The following is an 8,088-nucleotide window of genomic DNA, read 5'->3' on the forward strand; positions in this document are numbered from 1 at the left end:
CAGGAGTTAATTTTACTACAGTAATAATACACAGGAGTTAATTTTACTACAGTAATAATACACACGAGTTAATTTTACTGTGTAATAATACACAGGAGTTAATTTTACTAAAGTAATAATACACATGAGTTAATTTTACTGCTGTAATAATACACAGGAGTTAATTTTACTACAGTAATAACACACAGGAGTTAATTTTACTACAGTAATAACACACAGGAGTTAATTTTACTACAGTAATAATACACATGTGTTAATTTTACTGCTGTAATAATACACAGGAGTTAATTTTACTACAGTAATAATACACAGGAGTTAATTTTACTGCTGTAATAACACACAGGAGTTAATTTTACTACAGTAATAATACACAGGAGTTGATTTTACTGCTGTAATAACACACATGAGTTAATTTTACTGTGTAATAATACACAGGAGTTAATTTTACTACAGTAATAATACACAGGAGTTGATTTTACTGCTGTAATAATACACAGGAGTTAATTTTACTACAGTAATAACACACATGAGTTAATTTTACTACAGTAATAATACACAGGAGTTAATTTTACTACAGTAATAATACACACGAGTTAATTTTACTACAGTAATAATACACATGAGTTAATTTTATAATAATACACAGGAGTTAATTTTACTGCTGTAATAATACACAGGAGTTAATTTTACTACAGTAATAATACACAGGAGTTAATTTTACTACAGTAATAATACACATGAGTTAATTTTACTGCTGTAATAATACACATGAGTTAATTTTACTACAGTAACAATACACATGAGTTAATTTTACTGCTGTAATAACACACAGGAGTTAATTTTACTGTGTAATAATACACACGAGTTAATTTTACTGCTGTAATAATACACATGAGTTAATTTTACTGTGTAATAATACACACGAGTTAATTTTACTACAGTAATAATACACAGGAGTTAATTTTACTGTGTAATAATACACACGAGTTAATTTTACTGCTGTAATAATACACAGGAGTTAATTTTACTACAGTAATAATACACACGAGTTAATGTTACTGCTGTAATAATACACAGGAGTTAATTTTACTACAGTAATAATACACAGGAGTTAATTTTACTACAGTAATAACACACAGGAGTTAATTTTACTACAGTAATAATACACAGGAGTTAATTTTACTACAGTAATAACACACAGGAGTTAATTTTACTACAGTAATAATACACAGGAGTTAATTTTACTACAGTAATAATACACATGAGTTAATTTTACTACAGTAATAATACACAGGAGTTAATTTTACTACAGTAATAATACACAGGAGTTAATTTTACTACAGTAATAATACACAGGAGTTAATTTTACTGTGTAATAATACACATGTGTTAATTTTACTAAAGTAATAATACACAGGAGTTAAATTTAATACATACAGTAATAATACACATGAGTTAATTTTACTGCTGTAATAATACACAGGAGTTAATTTTACTACAGTAATAATACACATGAGTTAATTTTACTGCAGTAATAATACACAGGAGTTAATTTTACTACAGTAATAATACACAGGAGTTAATTTTACTACAGTAATAATACACATGAGTTAATTTTACTACAGTAATAATACACAGGAGTTAATTTTACTGCTGTAATAATACACACGAGTTAATTTTACTACAGTAATAATACACACGAGTTAATTTTACTACAGTAATAATACACATGAGTTAATTTTACTACAGTAATAATACACAGGAGTTAATTTTAGTAATAATACACAGGAGTTAATTTTAGTAATAATACACAGGAGTTAATTTTACTGCTGTAATAATACACACGAGTTAATTTTACTACAGTAATAATACACAGGAGTTAATTTTACTACAGTAATAATACACAGGAGTTAATTTTTGCTGCTGTAATAATACACATGAGTTAATTTTACTACAGTAATAATACACAGGAGTTAATTTTACTACAGTAATAATACACAGGAGTTAATTTTACTGCTGTAATAATACACATGAGTTACTTTTACTACAGTAATAACACACAGGAGTTAATTTTACTACAGTAATAATACACAGGAGTTAATTTTACTACAGTACACATGAGTTAAACACACAGGAGTTAATTTTACTACAGTAATAATAATGTGTTACACAGTAATAAGGAGTTAATTTTACTGCTGTAATAATACACATGAGTTACTTTTAGTACTGTATTGAATAGTGATCAGAAGCGTATTAAATTTTGTTTGGTGATCATAAAGCTATTTTCTAATTTGACAGTTTCCAAAATACAACCGGACCCTCTCTTTGGTATATTTTCACATCAGAGAATGGGGAGTGATGTGCTGCGGGCAACAAAAAAACCTTTCTAGGGGTCGGAACTCGTGATGTCTGGATCGTCCACTGAAAGGCCGAAATGCCGTAACAGCGGACGTAAAACTCGTTTAATAAATAAGTAATAAATAGGGGCATGTTTTCTTATTTTTGTATACGTGATGTACCTGACAGATCCGTACATGTGTATGTAGGTTTTCCTTCACAAAATGCTAGAAAATTGAGAATAGTACAACAGGGACGTAAATGATATGTCCTATGTTTTGGTACAAACTTTTAGATGATTTATTTGCGAGTCTAGACGAGACTAGACGAGACGAGACGTTCATTTAAGACAGATTTGCAATATCCGGTTGCTTTTCCTGTCGTGCTCATATCGTGCTCAAATCGCGTAATACGAGTGTCGTTATGTACACAAGCTACAGCTGTCCCACAAATGGCGTTGTGATACTGTTAACATTTGATTGTCAATGTGAAAGCTTTATATTGCGTACGAATGATATTTTTGGTCAATGATACGAAACAAAAAAGCAGAGTTCCGGTCAGGAATTGGATGACGGTCACAGCCATTAGTAAGGTCAGAGGTCAATGCACACTTGATAAGATTACTTAATTGTTGTAAACGCAAAAACGGTCAATACTTTTTATTCTGTATTGAATGTTTTCTGTAGTGTATGTTTTCTGTAGAGGATGTTTTCTGTAGTGTATGTTTTCTGTAGTGTATGTTTTCTGTAGAGAATGTTTTCTGTAGTGTATGTTTTCTGTAGTGTATGTTTTCTGTAGTGTATGTTTTCTGTAGTGTATGTTTTCTGTAGTGTATGTTTTCTGTAGAGAATGTTTTCTGTAGTGTATGTTTTCTGTAGTGTATGTTTTCTGTCTGTATGTTTTCTGTATGTTTTCTGTAGAGAATGTTTTCTGTAGTGTATGTTTTCTGTAGTGTATGTTTTCTGTAGTGTATGTTTTCTGTAGAGGATGTTAGTGTATGTAGTGTATGTTTTCTGTCGTGTATGTTTTCTGTAGTGGATGTTTTCTGTAGTGTATGTTTTCTGTAGTGAATGTTTTCTGTAGTGTATGTTTTCTGTAGAGGATGTTTTCTGTATGTTTTTTCTGTAGTGTATGTTTTCTGTAGTGTATGTTTTCTGTAGTGTATGTTTTCTGTAGTGTATGTTTTCTGTAGAGTATGTTTTCTGTAGTGTATGTTTTCTGTAGTGTATGTTTTCTGTAGTGTATGTTTTCTGTAGTGTATGTTTTCTGTAGTGTATGTTTTCTGTAGTGTATGTTTTCTGTAGAGGATGTTTTCTGTAGAGAATGTTTTCTGTAGTGTATGTTTTCTGAAGTGTATGTTTTCTGTAGTGTATGTTTTCTGTAGTGTATGTTTTCTGTAGTGTATGTTTTCTGTACTGTATGTTTTCTGTAGAGGATGTTTTCTGTAGTGTATGTTTTCTGTAGTGTATGTTTTCTGTAGTGTATGTTTTCTGTAGTGTATGTTTTCTGTAGTGTATGTTTTCTGTAGTGTATGTTTTCTGTAGGATGTTTTCTGTAGTGTATGTTTTCTGTAGTGTATGTTTTCTGTAGTGTATGTTTTCTGTAGAGGATGTTTTCTGTAGAGAATGTTTTCTGTAGAGAATGTTTTCTGTAGTGTATGTTTTCTGTAGTGTATGTTTTCTGTAGTGTATGTTTTCTGTAGTGTATGTTTTCTGTAGTGTATGTTTTCTGTAGTGTATGTTTTCTGTAGGATGTTTTCTGTAGTGTATGTTTTCTGTAGTGTATGTTTTCTGTAGAGGATGTTTTCTGTAGTGTATGTTTTCTGTAGAGAATGTTTTCTGTAGTGTATGTATGTTTTCTGTAGAGGATGTTTTCTGTAGTGTATGTTTTCTGTAGTGTATGTTTTCTGTGTTTTCTGTGAATGTTTTCTGTATGTTTTCTGTAGAATGTTTTCTGTAGTGTATGTTTTCTGTAGTGTATGTTTTCTGTAGGATGTTTTCTGAAGTGTATGTTTTCTGTAGTGTATGTTTTCTGTCGTGTATGTTTTCTGTAGTGTATGTTTTCTGTAGTATGTTTTCTGTAGAGGATGTTTTCTGTAGTGTATGTTTTCTGTAGTGTATGTTTTCTGTAGTGTATGTTTTCTGTAGAGTATGTTTTCTGTAGTGTATGTTTTCTGTAGTGTATGTTTTCTGTAGAGTATGTTTTCTGTAGTGTATGTTTTCTGTAGTGTATGTTTTCTGTATGTGTATATTTTCTGTAGAGAATGTTAGTGTATGTTTTCTGTAGAGAATTTTCTGTAGAGAATGTTTTCTGTAGAGAATGTTTTCTGTAGAGAATGTTTTCTGTAGTGTATGTTTTCTGTAGAGAATGTTTTCTGTAGTGTATGTTTTCTGTAGAGAATGTTTTCTGTAGTGTATGTTTTCTGTAGTGTATGTTTTCTGTAGAGGATGTTTTCTGTAGTGTATGTTTTCTGTAGTGTATGTTTTCTGTATGTTTTCTGTAGTGTATGTTTTCTGTAGTGTATGTTTTCTGTAGTGTATGTTTTCTGTAGTGTATGTTTTCTGTAGAGAATGTTTTCTGTAGTGTATGTTTTCTGTAGAGAATGTTTTCTGTAGTGTATGTTTTCTGTAGTGTATGTTTTCTGTAGTGTATGTTTTCTGTAGTGTATGTTTTCTGTAGAGAATGTTTTCTGTATGTTTTCTGTAGTGTATGTTTTCTGTAGAGGATGTAGTGTATGTTTTCTGTAGTGTATGTTTTCTGTAGTGTATGTATGTTTTCTGTAGTTTTCTGTATGTTTTCTGTAGTGTATGTTTTCTGTAGTGTATGTTTTCTGTAGTGTATGTTTTCTGTAGTGTATGTTTTCTGTAGAGGATGTTTTCTGTAGTGTATGTTTTCTGTAGTGTATGTTTTCTGTAGTGTATGTTTTCTGTAGAGGATGTTTTCTGTAGTGTATGTTTTCTGTAGTGTATGTTTTCTGTAGTGTATGTTTTCTGTAGTGTATGTTTTCTGTAGTGTATGTTTTCTGTAGTGTATGTTTTCTGAAGTGTATGTTTTCTGTAGAGGATGTTTTCTGTAGTGTATGTTTTCTGTAGTGTATGTTTTCTGTAGTGTATGTTTTCTGTAGTGTATGTTTTCTGTAGTGTATGTTTTCTGAAGTGTATGTTTTTTGTAGTGTATGTTTTCTGTAGTATGTTTTCTGTAGAGGATGTTTTCTGAAGTGTATGTTTTCTGTAGTGTATGTTTTCTGTAGTGTATGTTTTCTGTAGTGTATGTTTTCTGCAGAGAATGTTTTCTGTAGTGTATGTTTTCTGTAGTGTATGTTTTCTGTAGGATGTTTTCTGAAGTGTATGTTTTTTGTAGTGTATGTTTTTTGTAGAGGATGTTTTCTGTAGTGTATGTTTTCTGTGGTAATTTCTGTATAATTTTCTTCTGTAGTAGATGTTTTGAAAATGTTTTCTATGTTGAATGTGTTCAGTGGCATTTTTGACATGGATGTTTACGTAGTGGACGTTTAATGTATTTTTTTTCTGTAGGGGATGTTTTCTGTGATGTTTAAAGATAGACAGATTAAGATGTTTAAAGATAGAAGGCCTAAGATGTACAGACTAGAAAGCCGAAGAAACGAAATGATAACATGGCGGAACACCTTTCATGTGCCCTTAAGGCATTATTATTTGACAAACCCCCCGCCCCCTCACCCGTTCCCCTGAATTTGTATTATTCACTGAGTATATGAAATATTAGTTTTTGTTGAAGGTAAGACGGGTGATTGTGATGTGCTACAGGTACCACAGAAGCTCGTATACCTTTGAAAAAAACATGTCAAAAGAAATGAAGAAGAAATCTGGTAGTATTATATATAAAGTTAAATCTCAGCTGTGTTTTCACAACACTCCGTAGGAGTTTGTTTAATGATTATAAGTATTATGATATGATAAGGTTGTGTATGCATTCCTCCTAAAAACTCACAACCTCCGTCTACTGATTGCTTTGAAGCAATAAAAAATCAGATAAATGAACTAGCTGAAAACACGTGTACATAAGTATGATTGGTGATTCTAATACAAAACTGATTTTGTACAATCTGACGATACTCTTATTGAAACTTTTGGTGTGAACGGCGAACTTAAAACATATGTAAACCACCTTAGATTGGCGTCTTTAGTGACACACCTTAACTTAAAGATGTTTTGTAACAATCTAACGATACACTAATAGAAGCCCCTGGTCTAAATGAGAACGTCGAATTTTACACTAATATACATGATCTGCAAAAATTATATGAATTTGGTGTACTAATAAACAGAGCTAGTCAGTGTAAATTATTATCAAATAGCTTTGGCTATAAACTGGTAGAATTTTGTAAAGAAAATAAATATTTCCAGTATTCAAGTGATACAATTGTAATTTACTTTTTCTTATTATCGTCAGATTTTGTTGAAAAAGTTTCAAATTTTGAAATTGTCGATCTTGAAATCTTACGTTTCAGATGTTCATCGTAGATTTTGTAATTTTGCTTGAAAAAAACGGACTCAGACAATCTAAATGGTAGATGTTAGGACAAGTATCTATGTGAAATGAAACACTGATATGGTATCTAACTTTGCATTGAAGATTATGGTACCTTTAAGGACATTTTTGAAATAATGTATCTAATTTCGGGGAAACCATATAATTTTGTCAAAGCTGACGGAATAAATGATATAGTATACACAGTCAACAATTGATTTATTAACGTATATAACACAGACGTATATTCTGATTCGGGGAAACATATTTTTTGGGAAAAGACGGTTTTTCATCTAATCAGCAGAAGGCGAAATACTAGCAAACCTTGGTTAACAAGAGAATATCATATTAAGCGCCTAGATTTTCATAAAGCTAAACGTAATTTTAATGCTTGAAAAAATCACACCGCGAACGAAATTAAAACATAGAAATACAGGACAACTCTAGATAAATTTGATAAAGTCCATCAAAAGAAACTGGAAACGAAATTAAGGAACGCCTCAAGATTAAAGAAAAAATCTGGTAAATTCTGAATGATATTGTGGGCAATAGTACAGGACAGAAATTAGATGGAAATATCGTTGAATTATACAATCATTTTAAAGAGCTGAACAAGGGAGCTTACTCTAATGAAACTGCTCACGTAAGGATTGAAGATTAGATGGTCTTTTGAATGGGAAATTATGGAAAGTTGTTTTCTGCTGCTTCAAATAGAGTTAACATACCTGATTCTTGGAAGACATGTGTTGTTAAATTTATATATAAATGTAAAACAGAAGCAGGAGATTTTGATAATCAAAGACCGATAAATCAGATTTCATGTCGTGGTCAAATATTTACACTTGATAACAAATTTAACAATTTGGTTGAAGATGCCTATGGACTTTTATTGTACAGACATAGCCTCCGGTCGGTATAAGTACTAAAACTTTAAAATCAGGACTAATGGATCTTAACAAACTCATCAATTGTAAGTTGTGTTGATATCCACGCCTCCGATGATTCTGTGCAGGTTGCACCCGCGGTAAGTTCAGGGATGACAGGTTAATGAATGATTCAACAGAAATACATATCTAGTCAATAAAACACGTGCATAGAATGATAATCGTCCATCATAATATGACAGAATATTTTGTCGGTTTAAACAGTTGGCATTGTGATGTTCGTTGTGCATTTTAGTAGCCGCGATCCATGCAGCACCCCCAGGAAGGCACGTGCATCCTGCACATTGATTATCAGTTA

The sequence above is a fragment of the Ylistrum balloti genome, unplaced genomic scaffold (genome assembly GCF_031769215.1).
Source record: "Ylistrum balloti isolate Yb309-2 unplaced genomic scaffold, AGI_CSIRO_Ybal_v1 Utg369994, whole genome shotgun sequence".
Lineage (NCBI taxonomy): Eukaryota > Metazoa > Mollusca > Bivalvia > Pectinida > Pectinidae > Ylistrum > Ylistrum balloti.